Below are 18,350 nucleotides of genomic sequence, written 5' to 3'. Positions count from 1 at the left end.
GTTCCCTTGGGGGTCTAGTTTCCAAAATGGAGTCACTTGTGGGGAGTTCCTACTGTTTAGGCACATCAGGGACTCTGCAAACGCAACCTGATGCCCGCAGAGCATTCCATCAAAGTCTGCATTTCAAAACGTCACTACTTCCCTTCCGAACCCCGACGTGTGCCAAAACAGTGGTTTACCCCCACATATGGGGTATCAGCGTACTCAGGAGAAACTGGACAACAACTTTTGGGGTCCAATTTCTCCTGTTACTCTTGCAAAAATAAAAAAATTCTGGGCTAAAAAAATGTTTTTGAGGAAAGGAAACACATTTTTTATTTTCACGGCTCTGCGTTATAAACTTCTGTGAAGCACTTGGGGGTTCAAAGTGCTCACTACACATCTAGATAAGTTCCCTTGGGGGTCTAGTTTCCAAAATGGAGTCAATTGTGGGGAGTTCCTACTGTTTAGGCACATCAGGGGCTCTGCAAACGCAACCTGACGCCCGCAGAGCATTCCATCAAAGTCTGCATTTCAAAATGTCACTACTTCCCTTCCGAACCCCGACGTGTGCCAAAACAGTGGTTTACCCCCACATATGGGGTATCATCGTACTCAGGAGAAACTGGACAACAACTTTTGGGGTCCAATTTCTCCTATTACCCTTGGGAAAATAAAAAATTGTAGGCTAAAAAATCATTTTTGAGAAAAGAAAAATTATTTTTTATTTTCATGGCTCTGCGTTATAAACTTCTGTGAAGCACTTGGGGGTTCAAAGTGCTCACCACACATCTAGATTAGTTCCTTGGGAGGTCTAGTTTCCAAAATGGGGTCACTTGTGCGGGAGCTCCAATGTTTAGGCACACAGGGGCTCTCCAAACGCGACATGGTGTCCGCTAATGATTGGAGCTAATTTTCCATTCAAAAAGCCAAATGGCGTGCCTTCCCTTCCGAGCCCTGCCGTGCGCCCAAACAGTGGTTTACCCCCACATATGGGGTATCATCGTACTCAGGCCAAACTGGACAACAACATTTGGGGTCCAATTTCTCCTATTACCCTTGGGAAAATAAAAAATGCTGGGCTAAAAATCATTTTTGAGGAAAGAAAAATTATTTTTTTATTTTCACGGCTCTGCGTTATAAACTTCTGTGAAGCACCTGGGGGTTATAAGTGCCCACTATGCATCTAGATAAGTTCCTTGGGGGGTCTAGTTTCCAAAATGGGGTCACTTGTAGGGGAGCTCCAATGTTTAGGCACACAGGGGCTCTCCAAACGCGACATGGTGTCCGCTAACGATTGGAGCTAATTTTCCATTAAAAAAGTCAAATGGCACGCCTCCCCTTCCGAGCCTTGCCGTGCACCCAAACAGTGGTTTACCCCCACATATGCGGTATCGGCATACTCAGGAGAAATTGCCCAACAAATTTTATGATCCATTTTATCCTGTTGCCCATGTGAAAATGAAAGAATTGAGGCTAAAAGAAATTTTGTGTGAAAAAAAAGTACTTTTTCATTTTTGCGGATCAATTTGTGAAGCACCTGGGGGTTTAAAGTGCTCACTATGCCTCTAGATGAGTTCCTTGGGGGGTCTTGTTTCCAAAATGGGGTCACTTGTGGAGGAGCTCCAATGTTTAGGCACACAGGGGCTTTCCAAACGCGACATGGTGTCCGCTAACGATGGAGATAATTTTTCATTCAAAAAGTCAAATGGCGCTCCTTCCCTTCTGAGCCTTACCATGTGCCCAAACAGTGGTTTACCCCCACATGTGAGGTATTGGTGTACTCAGGAGAAATTGCCCAACAAAATTTAGGATCCATTTTATCCTGTTGCCCATGTGAAAATGAAAAAATTGAGGCTAAAATAATTTTTTTGTGAAAAAAAAGTACTTTTTCATTTTTACGGATCAATTTGTGAAGCACCTGGGGGTTTAAAGTGCTCACTATGCTTCTAGATAAGTTCCTTGGGGGGTCTAGTTTCCAAAATGTGGTCACTTGTGGGGGAGCTCCAATGTTTAGGCACACGGGGGTTCTCCAAACGCGACATGGTGTCCGCTAAAGATTGGAGCCAATTTTTCATTCAAAAAGTCAAATGGCACTCCTTCCCTTCCGAGCCCTGCCGTGCGCCCAAACAGTGGTTTACCCCCACATATGAGGTATCAGCGTACTCAGGACAAATTGGACAACAACGTTCATGGTCCAGTTTCTCCTTTTACCCTTGGGAAAATAAAAAATTGTTGCTAAAAGATCATTTTTGTGACTAAAAAGTTAAATGTTCATTTTTTACTTCCATGTTGCTTCTGCTGCTGTGAAACACCTGAAGGGTTAATAAACTTCTTGAATGTGGTTTTGAGCACCTTGAGGGGTGCAGTTTTTAGAATGGTGTCACTTTTGGGTATTTTCAGCCATATAGAACCCTCAAACTGACTTCAAATGTGAAGTGGTCCCTAAAAAAAATGGTTTTGTAAATTTTGTTGTAAAAATGAGAAATCACTGGTCAAATTTTAACCCTTATAACTTCCTAGCAAAAAAAAAATTTTGTTTCCAAAATTGTGCTGATGTAAAGTAGACATGTGGGAAATGTTATTTATTAACTATTTTGTGTCACATAACTCTCTGGTTTAACAGAATAAAAATTCAAAATGTAAAATTGCGAAATTTTCAAAATTTTTGCCAAATTTCCGTTTTTTTCACAAATAAACTCAGAAATTATCGACCTAAATTTACCACTAACATGAAGCCCAATATGTCACGAAAAAACAGTCTCAGAATCGCTAGGATCCGTTGAAGCGTTCCTGAGTTATTACCTCATAAAGGGACACTGGTCAGAATTGCAAAAAACGGCAAGGTCATGAAGGGGTTAATAGTCAGGAGAGGGTCCATGGTTATTGGCCCCCCCGTGGCTAAAAACATCTGCCCCCAGCCACCCCAGAAAAGGCACATCTGGAAGATGCGCCTATTCTGGCACTTGGCCACTCTCTTCCCACTCCCGTTTAGCGGTGGGATATGGGGTAATGAAGGGTTAATGCCACCTTGCTATTGTAAGGTGACATTAAGCCAGGTTAATAATGGAGAGGCGTCAATTATGACACCTATCCATTATTAATCCAATTGTATGAAAGGGTTAAAACACACACACACTCATTATTAAAAATTATTTTAATGAAGTAAACACACAGGTTGTTTTAGTATTTTATTGCTCTCTCAATCCATCCGGAAGACACTCGCTTGGCAAAATAATAAACCCACAATATACATACCATCCGAGGATCTGTCAGGTCCCACGATGTAAATCCTTCTGAAGGGGTTAAATCAATTTACAGGCAGGAGCTGCGCTAAAGCACTCGCTCGTGCCTGTAATCCCCGGGTGCTGAAAGGAAAGCTGGGTAATCTGTACTTACATTGAGTTGCGGTGAGGCGCCCTCTGGTGGATGTCCCACGCTCGAGTTCATATGAGTTCATCCAGCAGAGGGCGCCTCACCGCGACTCAAGGTAAGTACAGATCATCCTGCTTTCCTTCCAGCACCCGGGGATTACAGGCACGAGCAAGTGCTTTAGCGAACTTATCTAGGTGTGTGGTGAGAACTTTGAATGCCCAAGTGCTTCACAGAAGTTTCTAATGCAGAGTCGTGAAAATAATAAATATTTTTTTTTCCACAAAAAAGATTTTTTAGCCCCCACGTTTTTATTTTCACAAGGGTAACAGGAGAAATTGGACCCCAAAAGCTGTTGTCCAATTTATCCCGAGTACGCTGATGCCCCATATGTTGGGGTAAACCACTGTTTGGGCTCACGGCAGAGCTCAGAAGGGAGGGAGCACCATTTGACTTTTTGAGCTCAAAATTGGCTGTGGCGTTTAGAGACCCTCTGATGTACCTAAACAGTGGAATCCCCCCAATTCTAACTCCAACCCTAACCCCAACACACCACTAACCCTAATCCCAACCCGATCCATAATCCTAATCACAACCCTAATGATAATCACAACCCTAACCCCAAAACAACCATAACCCTAATCAGAACCCTAAATCCAACACACCCCTAATCCTAATCTCAACTCTAACCTCAAACCTAACCCTAATCCCAATACACCCCTAACCCTAATCCCTACCCTAACCTTAACCCTAATCCCAAACCTAACCCTAATCCCAAATGTAACCCTAATGCCAACCCTAATCCAAACCCTAACCCTAATCCCAACTCTAACCCTAACTTTAGCCGCAACCCTAGTCCTAACTTTAGCTCCAACCCTAGCCCTAACTTTAGCCCCAACCCTAACCCTAACTTTAGCCCCAACCCTAACCCTAAATTTAGCCCCAACCCTAACCTTAGCCCTAACTTTAGCCTCAACCCTAACCCTGGCAATAACTTTAGCCCTAACCCTAACCATAGCCCTAACCCTAAATTTAGCCCCAACCCTAACCCTAAATTTAGCCCCAACCCTAACCCTAACCCTAAATTTAGCCCCAACCCTAACCCTAAATTTAGCCCCAACGCTAACCCTAACCCTAAATTTAGCCCTAACTTTAGCCCCAACCCTAACCCTAATACTAACCTTAAATTTAGCCCCAACTCTAACCCTAACTTTAGCTCCAACCCTAACCCTAACCCTAAATTTTGCCCCAACTCCTCTAGCTGCCGGCCGGCAGATCATGGCGGGCGCACTGCGCATGCGCCCGCCATTTTCTTACCAGAGGAAGAAGCCGGCGGCCAGGAGGGGACACAGGAGGACCCAGGGACACCGGTAAGTATAACAGGGTCCCCAAATCCCCCTATTTCTCTGTCATCTGATGTGCGATCACATCAGAGGACAGAGAATTACACATCGCTTTTTTTTTGCGACCGCCGGTAAACGGTTAATTACCGGCGATCGCAACCTGTGGGTCAGTAAAAAAAACCAGCATCGAGTTCTCTGGGGTCTCGGTTCCCCCAGTAACTGAGACCCCAGAGAAAATCCGACTCTGGGGGGCGCTATTAACTTTTTGCACAGCGCCGTTTATTAACGGCACTGTGGTTTAAGTACCCTTAACTGCAGCCATTAAAAGGCGTATCGGCGGTCGTTAAGGGATTAAGCAACTTTCTAAATAGTTTTCAAAAACAGTCGACTATTTTGCTGTAGAGAAAAGTTGGTGAATTTGTACTGCTGAAATTGTTTCTACAATAAAGATCCAAAAGTGGTGTAAAAATGTCTATGCGGTTACATTCTAAATGCGTTTCAAAGTTAGCAAACTTCTTACTCAGGAGAACCACAACTCCATTTTACTGTTGCAGAGTGTCTGTAAGTCTTCATATAGCTGAGTGCTTGGCAAAAATGTTACAACTCTGATCCTGGTTCTGAAGGCTCTGTGCTCGCCCTATTCTTCTTTCTATTGGTGTTAGGCCAAATTCAGATGTCTGTAAAACACAGTCTCTATATGGACCACCGTGTATGGACGTGGATCTCCTGATCCAAATTAAACAGCTTCATATATACTTATGAGGATGTTGAGTTTGAGTCAGTTGCTAATCTGTACATCATGCTCTGTACATCGACCATGTTTGACCGAAGTCTAAATTTGTCTTTCAAGATAGTAACAGGAAGTTGTACAAAAATTTGCACAGCGTGGAATTAGGAGAATGTATCTGAGGCAGAGCAGAGTAGACAGGCTATATAAAAAGGAATAATTCCCATGTAAATGAAACACGTACAGGATAGAAGCTGTGCTAATATATGAGTCAATACAGAACTCACATCCAGCCTATACTACTGGGAGAGACACAAAAAGAAAAATCTGAAACTTGTATGAGGCTGCAAACTGCATTTCAGGAGGCTCTGAAAAGAAATGAAGGCATTAAGATTATAGACTGAAATTTAGTGCAATTGTATTAACTAAAGGTAACTGCTAACATATGTACTCATAATTTTTCCACATCAAAGGTTTCAAAAGCCTTTAATTATAATTTGTAAATTTGTCATTAGAATATGGCACTTGGAAGTCTCATTAATATCTTAAAGGAGTTGTCTGGTTGCAAGCCATTCTTCTCCAATGCTCAGTTACACCATGCTGTATTAATAAAAGGGGGCCTCCACTGGAAAAATGTGATCATACTTGTCAACGTCCTTGAATGCATGGAAAGTGCTAGAAAAAAAGTAGGACCTCCTGGACTCTAAGAAGGATTGCCAAATCTCCTTGACACTAATGAAGTTTTTTTTTTTGCTTTGGTGTACCACACGGCCAATCCCTGATTGAAGGCTGGCTGTTTTATTTGGTATTGCACCTGTGCAGTTGCCATTTTACTTGGGTCCGCTGCACCCTGTCAGTGCAATTGTATTGAGGCCCATTTAGACAGGTAAGCATCTCTGCCTGATTTTGTTTTTTTTTCTTGAATATTGGAGGATTTTTTCCTCTTTTTGAGGTTTTCATGTTAGAGTAGGACTGGCAAAAGTAAGGACCCTTGATGTGGGTTGCCAGCTTACATATTATGGCCAGAATATTAACCAATACCTTACATATATTGATGTTTTTTTACACGTTATTTTTTTTTCAGGGTGCAGTTGGGCCCAAATGGTTCTGTAAACTGTGGCCTCTGTTCACACAGGATGCATCATAGTTGGCACTGGGCAGCCCGTCATAGCGCGTCATTAGTAGGCTGAGAACCAGATGCTCTGCATTCCTTGTGTGAACATTGCCACATACAGAGTATATTTTTTTTGCATTGGTGTACCACGCGGCCAATCCCTGATTGAAGGCTGGCTGTTTTATTTGGTATTGCACCTGTGCAGTTGCCATTTTACTTGGGTCCGCTGCACCCTGATAGTGCAATTGTATTGAGGCCTTTTTAGACAGGTAAGCATCTCTGCCTGTTTTTGTTTTTTTTTCACTAATGAAGTCTACTAAAACCTACTAGAAAGCAGAACTTCTGAAGGTTTCTTCCATTTAATGGGCAGGAAAAACATTTCCAACCGGGACCGCTAGAATCAGCATAGACAGAGTTCTCTCAAAAAAGAATGCCCTAAAAATGACAAGTATCAGCAGAAGAAGGAGAAAAAGAGAACATGCTTTATAGAGCAACTGAGCCTAAAAAGTGAGTTTAAATGGTCAGAGTCGCTCACCTTTGAAACATTTTGCTGGGAGCAAAACAACCATAATCGTCTGTAGGTGAATGGCTAGCTGCCTGAACTACCCTTGCCGAAACTCCACCCGTGGGTTTGGTGAATTATAAAAGTATGATCAGCAACAAAATGGGAATTGTTGGTAAGCCCTGACTTAGAGTGTTTTCGGAAAAAAGCAGAATTTTAAAAGAAGAACTTTATTCTAAGTGTAGGACAACATCACGTTTTGAAAAATGTATGACTTTTTAGGGTTCGGATGTCATAAAATGGAGATTTTGTGATGACCAAACTATGTCCACGCTCACCTAAAAAGGCGGCAATTTTGAATTGTTATTTAAACCAGTTTTTACATATCTGCTGAAAAGGTGATACCTGATGAAAGAGACGCTTCATCTCTGAAACGCGTTGTTGTCGTGCACCAATAATAAACTTCTTTTCCCCGAAGACTCACCAATTGTGCATTGACAAACAATTTCCACTTTCTTGACGGCAATACTTTTAAAGATGGCAAGTATCAGATAAAGTCAAGAGCTATATCAAATTGAGCTCTGGGCCTGGGCAGTCAAAAGGTTCTTTTTAACGTAGATAATGAATATTCCTGTTCTTGTGCCATAAACAGTTTATAGACATGGGGGGACTCTGAGCTTTTGTTACTATCAGCCTCTGGCAAAATGCCTCTGAGAACATATGCATTGCAATGTAACTTACTACTGCTCTAGGCAATCTATGTGTTGTACATTGCCTGAATATGGCACCGTATGACTCTGAATTCATACAAAGATTTTACTTTTTATAAACTCAACAAATACTTCTCAGCACTAGAAGTATTGCTCTAGGAGAATATCTATGTAAAGGCCTTTATATATGGCGATAAATGGAGTGCCTCTTACTCAAAAGGAGCAAGGAACAGGGATTTTGTATGCCTCCATACACCCTATGTGCATATCGGTCTTCTAGGGTGCATGAGGGCTTGATCTGAAACATGATTGCCCAAATGAAGGACATTTCAACACTGCAGACCTAGGCTGAGCCGCTCTGACATTTTTACTAATCCATACCTGTATGCAGGGCCGTATTTATAGTTCATGGTGCCCTCGGCACTTTTAATTCTGTTTCCCCTGTTGGTGAGTATGGCTAATGCTGACCATACAGTTTACATTGCTGTTGACCAAAGTCTAGCTCACCCAATGGCTCTCTTCCGATGTTCTTCTACACATAGCTATTAACCTAGATAGCAAAGGTTTTCAATAGGGAAAAAGACATGAGCTGCTGCCAGACACTGTTGGCAGTGACTTATCAACCCTCTCCAATAGTTTAGATAATATACAGGTTGACCAACAGCACTCACTATTTGGTGGCGTTCGTTCCAGGTCCAGGGAACCCTCCTCGGAAAACATATATCAAAAAGTAGAAAGAACAGCGCTCCAACCGGGTGTTATTATCCAAAAAAGAGAGTCTTTATTCCAGCCATGATAAAATAGCAACGTTTCGGCCGAACATCTGGCCTTTTTCAACTCTCCAATAGTTGTCATGGGAGAATCTGGTGACTCTCATAGACAGTAGAAGGTCAGTTGATCCTGCCGTGAATGCAAGGTTTGACTGACAGATATTTAAAGGAAACCTGCAAAAAAAGAGAGCACAGCAGCGCTCTATAAGGGCCAAAGTATATGCCAACACTGAGTGCATGAGATCTGAAATGTATTACTGGTAGTGTTGAGCATTCCGATACCGCAAGTATCGGGTATCGGCCGATACTTGCGGGTATCGGAATTCCGATACCGAGATCCGATACTTTTGTGGTATCGGGCATCGGTATCGAAACAACATTAATGTGTAAAAGAAAGAATTAAAATAAAAAATATTGCTATACTCACCTCTCCGACGCAGCCTGGACCTCACCGAGGGAACCGGCAGCGTTCTTTGCTTAAAATGCGCGCGTTTACTTCCTTCCGTGACGTCACGGCTTGTGATTGGTCGCGTGCCGCCCATGTGGCCGCGACGCGACCAATCACAGCAAGCCGTGACGTAATTTTCAGGTCCTGAATGCCTGAATTTCAGGACCTGAAATTACGTCACGGCTTGCTGTGATTGGTCGCGTCGCGGTCACATGGGCGGCACGCAACCAATCACAAGCCGTGACGTAATTTTAAAATGCGCACGTTTCCTGCCTCCCGTGACGTCACGGCTTGTGATTGGTCGCGTCGCCCATGTGACCGCGACGCGACCAATCACAAGCCGGAACGTAATTTTAAAATATTGACTGCCTAGAATTAGACATTCAGGACCTGAAAATTACGTCACGGCTTGCTGTGATTGGTCGCGTCGCGGCCACATGGGCGGCACGCGACCAATCACAAGCCGTGACGTCACGGAAGGAAGTAAACGCGCGCATTTTAAGCAAAGAACGCTGCCGGTTCCCTCGGTGAGGTCCAGGCTGCATCGGAGAGGTGAGTATAGCAATATTTTTTATTTTAGTTCTTTCTTTTACACATTAATATGGATCCCAGGGCCTGAAGGAGAGTTTCCTCTCCTTCAGACCCTGGGAACCATCAGGGATATCGTCCGATACTTGAGTCCCATTGACTTGTATTGGTATCGGGTATCGGTATCAGATTAGATCCGATACTTTGCCGGTATCGGCCGATACTTTCCGATACCGATACTTTCAAGTATCGGACGGTATCGCTCAACACTAATTACTGGTAATAAAATGTACTTACAAAAATAAAGATACTTAGCGCATACATTTTCCAATTCATGTGTGCCCATCAGTAATGCTCCTGACAGATTCTCCCTCCTCACAGTGCAGGCTCCAGAATGTTCCCCCTCCAGACGCTTACATTACTGGCAGGCTCCTGAGTGTCCCCATCATACTCTTACTTTACTCACAGGGTCCCGAATGTGCCCCCCCAAACTGTTACATAGCTGGCAGACTTCTGAGTGTCCCCCTCAGACTCTTACATTGCTGGCTGGTTCTTGAGTGTCCCGTCCCCAGATTTTCATATTGCAGGAAGGTTCTCGAGTGTCGATCCAAACTCTTACATTGCTGGCAGGCTCCTGAGTGTCCCCCAAGACTCTTACATTGCTAGCAGACTCTCGAGTGTCCCCCCCGCAGACTTTTTTCACATTGCTGGCAGGCTACTGAGTGTCCTCCCAGACTCTTACTTTGCAGGCAGACTCCTGAGTGTCACCACCTTAGACTCTTACAATGCAGGCAGGCTCCTGAGTATCCCCCCAGACTCTTACTTTGTTGGCAGGCTCCTGAGTGTCCCCACCCGTGCTCATACATTGCAGCGGTGGATGGCGCTTCCATCTGGAGCACTGTGAGGAGAAACTAATTTGAGTAGCAGAACAAAGCTCTCTCTACACTGTACCTCAGGCTTGCAATGTAGTGCAGGATATTTCTCCTCATCTCCACAAATCAGATAGAACTGGGCCGTCTATTGTCGCCTGCCCACACCCTTCAGTCACCTCATTGTGCGGAGAATTCGCCAGTCATCACCTCCCTCCTCTCTCGGTAATAAAACATGAATGAATATGCAGAGTGAAGCACAAGTACCATGAAGATGGAGCACTGCAGGCTGCTGTATCTTCTCTCTCCTCAGCGGTCTTGGGTCAACATTCTTGACTCTGATTAGTGGGGCAGTAGCACACTGACTCTTCTGCTAATCAGAGCAAAGCTCCTCCCCTGCTTGTCTCATCTCTCAACAGCAGCCAATCTGTGAAGCATCCTCTGCCCTGTGATCCTCCCACCTCGCTCCCCGCAACTGCTTACAGAAGGATGGCAAGAAAGAGTTGAGTAAGAAAAAAATGTTTCCTTGCTCAGACACTGCCCCCCACAACTTGCTGCCCTAGGTACTGGTGCCTAATGACAAATGTGGGCCTGCCTCTATGAAGGCAATAATTAATGTGGACAATGTTCCCAGAATATTTCATAGGGTTACCTTCCACCTTAGTGTCTTCATAAGATGTTAAAAAGGCATCAGCCTATAGTTAAATCTTTAGAAGATGTAAGTTTTCATACGAAACACTGCTTTGTGAAGGACTCAATCCTCATGGGTAATGCAGATGTTAAGAGAATCGAAGGGTACCTCCAGGCACTATTATGGCTGCGTCGTCCACAATGTGTTTTAAACATTTGTCTGAAGTGGCCCTGATCATGGCTGGATATACCCTTTTAACAGAATGTAAGAGAATACAGTATTTTTGCACCAAAGATTCAAAAGTGATGACACCCAACTTAGTGAAGATCCTTGAAGAGCACTTAAGATCACAAACAAGAGGAATATCTTCCATACGTGCAACCATCTGGACCCAGCATATTAAATAAACATTCCCTCATGAACAATTTTACCTTTTAACAAACCCACAAGACCAGAAAATCGAGCGATACAGTAGAAAACTTGCATCAGAAAAATCAAAGTGCGACCACGCTCATTTTTCTCTCAGCAGTTAGCACAATTCAGTAGCTGTAGATGTAAAAGCCACACAAGTTTGCTAAATATTACCTGAAGACATTTTAGTGCTACCGGTAACCCGCCAACAAAGAAAAGACAAACGGCATGCCAACTGCTCCTTCTACTCATTACACAGCTTGATTGCTTTTCCCCACTGGTTTGTGACGTCATCTGATTGGAAGGAAAGACCTTAGCGCGGCAGACCTACATTTTTTTTCTTTTCCATGTTCATAAATTACTCATTGTATGTCCCTGTTTATTGCCGGATAATCCATTCCAGACTTTTCTTCTGTCACTGGCAGCATGATTAATTTATTTATTTTGTTTTATACACAATTCAGTAGCGAGCGATTAAAATAGAAAAGATTAAAAGATTAAAGAGAGCTGGAGAGAGTGGCCCTCTCTAATGTAGGAGCCGTCTGCTACCCTATCCCTCCCTGCACTTAGCATTTCCATTTCGGTTTTGTTCCTCCCACCTCATTTCATTGCATTTTAAACTTTCAAATAATTTGGAATTGCTTGTTTGTTTCTTTATTTATTTTATATAATTTTTATATGTATGTTTCTTTATATTCCCAAATTGTGAGTCATACAATTTATTTTTATACCCCATCTGATTTCTTCTAGGCTTCTTTTGTTCCTTCATGTCTCGTGCGCTCCCTCTCACCCTCCTCAACCACATCTGGTCTGCTCCACTCCAGATAACCTATTCTTATTTATGCAATTGGGTCACAGATCTGCCTGAACATTGCAGCTGTGCAAATCCTTTCAATGTCCAGCAATGAATGCTAACGCCAAGACAACACCTTGACTTTATTTATTTATTTTTTTTTGCTTAATAAAAAAAAATCATTGTCAAAATGCATCCATAGAAGTACAATGAGGAGTTTGAAAATGTCTTTAAAAATTCTGCAGTCAAGGGAGGTTGTGTGCTGGGATTTTGGATTTTAAAAAGCAGCAATTTTTTTTCTTCCATAGAGTAATACGCATCAGAAATCTCATGAATATTGCTTTTAAAGCTTTTGACTACTCTACAGAAAAAAAGTCTAGTTGTAGCACTAGCATTGAGGCTGTTTGGCAAGAAGGTGGAATTGTAGGAAATAATTTGTTGAACATTTATGACATGGGTCGATTTTGTAAAAACACCTTTCTCAAGGGAAGATACAAAACAAAGATACCGGTAAATAAAAGCTCCAGAGAAAATGATTGTGAGAGCCTGTAGAGTCTGGCTAGCAAATGACTAGGGCCCAGCAGATGAAACTTGGTGTGAATTAAAACACAGAGGCAGATAAACCACCAAACTTAGGCTTAAGGTGCAGTCAGACCGCAGTATAAATCGGACCAAGATCAGACCACAATGCTTGTCCTGGCCGTGGCTCTTCTGATCCCAATATAACAGCTTCATATATTTCTATGAGGAACGGGGATGATGGAACCACTGCCACAGTCCGAGGAGAGCCTGGAGGAGCGTGACTAGGTGAGCACCTGACTTTTCCCTAGAGCCTCTGATGGTGGGGTTAGGCTTGGCTCCCGATGATCACCAGGTGTTACACCAGGACAGACCTCAGATGCACAGCAGCTGACCCCCAGGGGACAGGAAGCTGGAGTGGCTCAGTAGGAGGGTACACCTGATACAGGCAGGTATGGCAGGAACACAGGGCCCACGGATGCTGACGGGTATGGCTGGTATACAGAAATGCACATACAAGTGTGAGATGGTGTGGCCGGTATACAGATGAACACTGGCAGGTGCAGGCTGGTCCAGCTGGTATACAGAAAAGCATCGGCAGGTGTGGGGTGAACCAGCTGATATACAGTTGAACACTGGCAGGTGCAGAGTGGATTTGTTGATATACAGATGAGCACTGACAGGTGCAGAGTGGACTGGCTGGTATACCGTTGAGCACTGACAGGTGCGGAGTAAACTGGCTGGAATACAGATTAGCACTGGCGGGTGCAGGGTGGACCAGTTGATATAGTGGTGAGCACTGGCAAGTGCAGAGTGGATCGGTTGGTATGCAGATGAGCACTGACAGGTGCAGGCTGGTCCGGTTGATGTACTTACAAGCACTGGCAGGTGCGGAGAGGACCGGCAGGTATACAGTTGAGCACTTGCAGGTGTCAAGTGGACAGGCTGGTATACAGATGAGAACTGGTAGGTGTGGAGTGGTTCGGATAACATTGTACTCAATTGTTAATAGCATCTCCCCAAATAGATGCATCTAACATTGCCTGCTAATTATTATGCAGGCAATGTTCTTGGCACAAATTGGCCCATGATTGATCAACATCACAAAGTGTATTGGCAGCTCATTATGTGTACCCTGTTCAATTGGTGACTGCAGAAATTTTGTAAAAACTTCCAAAAACATAAATTACCACAACAACCATGACCTTATCCATAACAGAGGTGATCTACCCCCAAACCAATTGCATCTTGAACTATGACACTGTTAAAGTGGAAGGGACAGCCTGGAAGCTCTTACTTCTGGTGGGATATCTATACCTGCCAAAGTCGTATTAACAGCAGTTTCACTACTAGCTCAGAGGCACCTGTTATCCAGCCTGCTGTTGTACTTTGAACAACACCTTGGGGGCCCTTAGCTCCATGTTTAGGAGTGTCTATACTGTCCACAAATGAACCGAGTAGGCTTTCCCTCAACAATCCACCATCAACCACAGGTGGATCGTTCTTCACCACCATCCGCTGCCTTAACGGAATTGTCTAACACCCATTGCTGGCCAAATTCATCGAATCTCAGTTATTGACTCACAGAATCCTCTTTTGTTATACAATAAACACCAATGTGACACTAAATCTCAAAAAGTAAGGGATGGTGGGTGGAAAATTTCTACACTAAGGCTTCACCTCAAAATGGCTGCCTAACATCATTTCATCTCCTTCTCTACTGCTAGTGCATAGCATTACACATTATTCCCATCCCCTTATCTATACAGTACAGAAACAATACCATTTCGCACATTGGCTTGGTGGATAGTAACCGTCCACGGCCTTAATTTGATTATTAAAACAGATAATAAATATAACTATAGTGGCAAATCAATTTATTAAAAGATCCAAACCATTTGCCAATCCCCACATCTTGACCACAAGGCTCAAGCCCTTTAACCAACTACCTGTCCATCCAGATACCTGGTCGACTAACCCAAAGTCTTGACAACAATTCAAGGAAGGAGGGCAAGGCAGCAACTCTGTTATGATAATGCCGGAGATCGGACAAGAACCTCTTGGCTTCACTGCTTATTACATAACATACAATATAACATCCACATATAGGGACTGATTAATCAAAATTGTGCAAAAGAAAAATTGTTTGTTGCCCATAGCATTCATTATTTAAACAGCTTTGATAAAATGAAAGCTGCACTGTGATTGGTTATTTTAGGCAAAGGGGGCGATTCATCAAGACCGGCAATTCTCTCGACGGTCTTGATGAGGGGATATTTTGGAGCAGACGCTCCTCATTCACACACCTCTTAATGAATCAGGCAAGGTGCGTGCTGGCATGTGCCATTATGTGCACCACGTCACCACGTCCAAGCTTTGTGGTGTAGCGAATGCCACAGCTTGTCATTAATTTGGCAAGCATGGATTGCCTCACCCCGTTACTCCCCAGTTCTGCCCACTTTGCCAGAACAGAGGCGAAAATTGTGTGGAAACAACAAAAGTCGCATTTTTTGCGGAACATGAGATTGCGCAAAAATTGGAATTTTTCAAAGCTTTTTTAACCAGAAATCTGTCGAAAAAGATTTAACGAATCGCCGCCATTGTTTTTTCCTTTTAGACAGTTTTGATAAATATGCCTACATGCTATATATTTTATTCATGTTCATATCTCATGGTGCCGTGGTGTTTCATATTAAAGTACTTATCTAATACCTAAAGCTATTGGGATTCCAACAGAAACCCAGACACAATGCACAGCGCTAAACACTGCAAAAGTGTGAACCTAGCCTAATACAAACCATGTAATGCTTCATTTCTCCAGTGACGTCCAGAAAAGTGGGAAGATCTTTTTATCACTGGTCATAACTATGCAATTTTTTTTTACAGCAGCATTTAATCATTTATAAGGCAATTTACAGTTTCCTATGTTACAGAACTGCAATGTGTCCATAAAAATCGGATGCATTACTGTGGCTCCCTATGGCATCCGATTCTTTTTTAACGTACCCATAGATTTGAACGGCCGAGTCTCATCCAATATACAGAAGAATCTAGTCCAGGCTCCCATCTGCATTGCCCCATTGAATAACACTGGTCCAAGCCTTGTGCATCTTTTCCATGCACGAACAGCATTCAGACTAAAAATACGGTTATGGGAACGAGCCATAACAATAAGTGTGTAAAAACCTATCAGTAAACATTCAGTACAGTGAAGTTGCACTCTTTTGTTTTACTACTGATTTAAGCTTATAATGATAATATAAAAATCCCAGAGATAAAAGAAGACTAACTGTATAATAGAAAACAAATCATAGTAGGCGAGCTTGTTTGTCCTTGTTGTACATTAGGCCCAGACACTGAAGGTTGTAGCTCCCTCTCTCTGTCATGGATGTCACGTCTTCTTACACACTGTTTACTGACGAATGACACCGGCAACTATGCAACGTTAGTAAAACTTTGCTGATACTAAGAAAAGGGCCTTTTGATGATTTTATTATTTCCAAGTTGCTATTATCTTTTCTGGTCTCATCAACATGATGTAGTGGTATACCTGTACTGACAGGGAGAGCCGCCGCTTGCTGCCACGAGCTTACGTGTGGCTGTTATTACGCTGGAGCTTAAGTGCATTAGGATTGTAGAGGATCCGGCTGCAGCAGTAGGGTCTGAGCAGAGAGTCGTAGGCTGGAAGTGCAGCATTACAGACAGCTCACACGTCTGACCTCATAGTAAAGTGCAGAATGTACATTTTTTCATTTTTGTTAAAAAATAATGGGTAGGCGCTTGCAAGGGAGTGAACTGCAAGTGCCCAGATTTGCCCCCTGTTATATTGTCCTTGTCAGGCATTGTTAAAAGGGTTGGCCACTACTTTACAAATCCCTTTCATGTGAACTATCTGCCATAGATAAGCTCTTTTGTAAATATCTTGCTTTCCCAAATCCTTCTGTAAACTGAGCTACTCTCCTGGTTACATGATCTCTGGCTGAGAATCCTCTGGCTTCCTGTTATGTCAGGTCTAATTCTGTCTGACTTCCTGCTTCTGGAAACTGATGGGTGGGCGGGGTTTGCTGTGTGGGTGGGCGGGGCTCCATTCAGCAGAGCTCACCCAGGTCCTGTGCATGCTGCTACAGAGACAGCTCTTACTGCAGACACAGCTTTCGCTTGTATCTGTCTGCATAAAGCAGGGTGTATATGAAGGAGGAAGGGGCACATGTGTCTGTGTTTGCTGTGGGCCACGACTGATTTCTGATTGCCCCACAACCCCTCTCCTAAACAGAGGTCTGGGTGGAGTGGGTGGTGTGGTGGAGTACGTTCCTTAGGCCGGGGTCACACTTATGTGTGCAAAGCAAGAAACTTGCATCAATACCCGACACTGCCGCCGTCACTCAGGACCGGAGCGTTCAGCTGCATGTATTTCTATGCAGCTGAACACTCCGGTCCCTAGTGGTAAAAGGAAACCATGCAGATCATCAAGTCCGATAAGGGAAATATCACCAATAATTAGTAGGAACACCCAGGTAATCAAATGTATACATATACCATAATGTTTACAAAAAAATAGCAGCAGCAACGATAGTATACAGACTTTAGTAAAAGTAATGAAGCCTGTGAAGGCATTATCTTCAGAAAACATGGCATGAATGTTCAAAGAGGAAATATCTCACCCATAGAAATCTGTGTGAATGCTCAGACAGCGGCAGCCCCAAAGCGCGTTTTGTGTGGGCTTCTTCGGGGGGGGGGGGGCTGTTTGACGTCTATGGTCTATGTGACGTTTCCCACGGCGCTCGCGCTGATGTCAGAAAGGTAAAGTGAGTTCATTGGCTGTGAACTCGCAGGACCTGTATGATGGCACCGCGAGCAGGAGAAATTTCTCACGGACGTGGTGCCCTCAGACAGGGAATAGTAGTTCACAGGGAGACACTGAGCACACGGTGCTCAGTGTCTGCTGGATGACAGGCTGTATGGTCACATCAAGCATCCATGCAGCCTGCCATCTAGATGTAGCAGAGCTAGACATGTCGTGGGACAAATGGATTACCAACATCGCTGCAGAAAGGCGAGGAATATTGTTGTTTTGTTTTTTTACCTATTTTGCAAATGACAAGGGCATCGGGGGAATAGGCAAGGTCGTACGCATAGTTTAATTAAGAATATTAAAGGAGTCTGTTTTTCTTTCAATTAAAGGTCTTTCATTATATATATGTTTATATATATATTGTGATGTACCAACTAGTGGCATCACGAGAGACAGGTATGTATCGCACAGACAGAGGTCTGCTTTAATCTAAATCCAGGACAGTTTGCTGGGTCTTGTTGTCCCACAAACCTATATCATTGATTAGGGCTAGATTTAAGGGTTAACCGGAAAGGGATGGGTGGGTCTGGTTAACCACATATCTCCCAGGGAGTGTGTTGCTGTGATGTCAGAAAGGTCCTATATGCTCCCTGGTTGCACCACATAAAGGAGGAAAAACTATGTGAGAGTCTGGAGCTGGCTGGAGCGCCTGAAATTCCAGGAAGCTACTGAGGGTCTGGACTAGGGACAGGACCAATATAAAGCCAGACTTTGAAGCCTGCAAAGCTGTTAAGAAGGTAACCCAGAGCATGGGGAATTGTGTACACTGATGGGTGTCAGTT

General features: G+C 43.5%; 1 protein-coding gene across 1 annotated transcript in view; it reads left to right on the top strand.

Moving 5' to 3' along the window:
- The first annotated feature begins 13,467 nt into the window (after positions 1-13,467).
- The window catches only part of ELFN2 (extracellular leucine rich repeat and fibronectin type III domain containing 2), a 214,079-nt gene continuing 209,196 nt past the window's right edge, over positions 13,468-18,350 (top strand). The window contains exon 1 of the mRNA XM_077277893.1: positions 13,468-13,682. The gene's annotated coding sequence lies outside the window, so the exon portion shown is untranslated. The remainder of the gene's footprint in view (positions 13,683-18,350) is intronic.

Source organism: Ranitomeya variabilis, chromosome 8, assembly GCF_051348905.1.
Source record: "Ranitomeya variabilis isolate aRanVar5 chromosome 8, aRanVar5.hap1, whole genome shotgun sequence".
Lineage (NCBI taxonomy): Eukaryota > Metazoa > Chordata > Amphibia > Anura > Dendrobatidae > Ranitomeya > Ranitomeya variabilis.
This window is presented reverse-complemented; position numbering and strand designations above follow the sequence as displayed.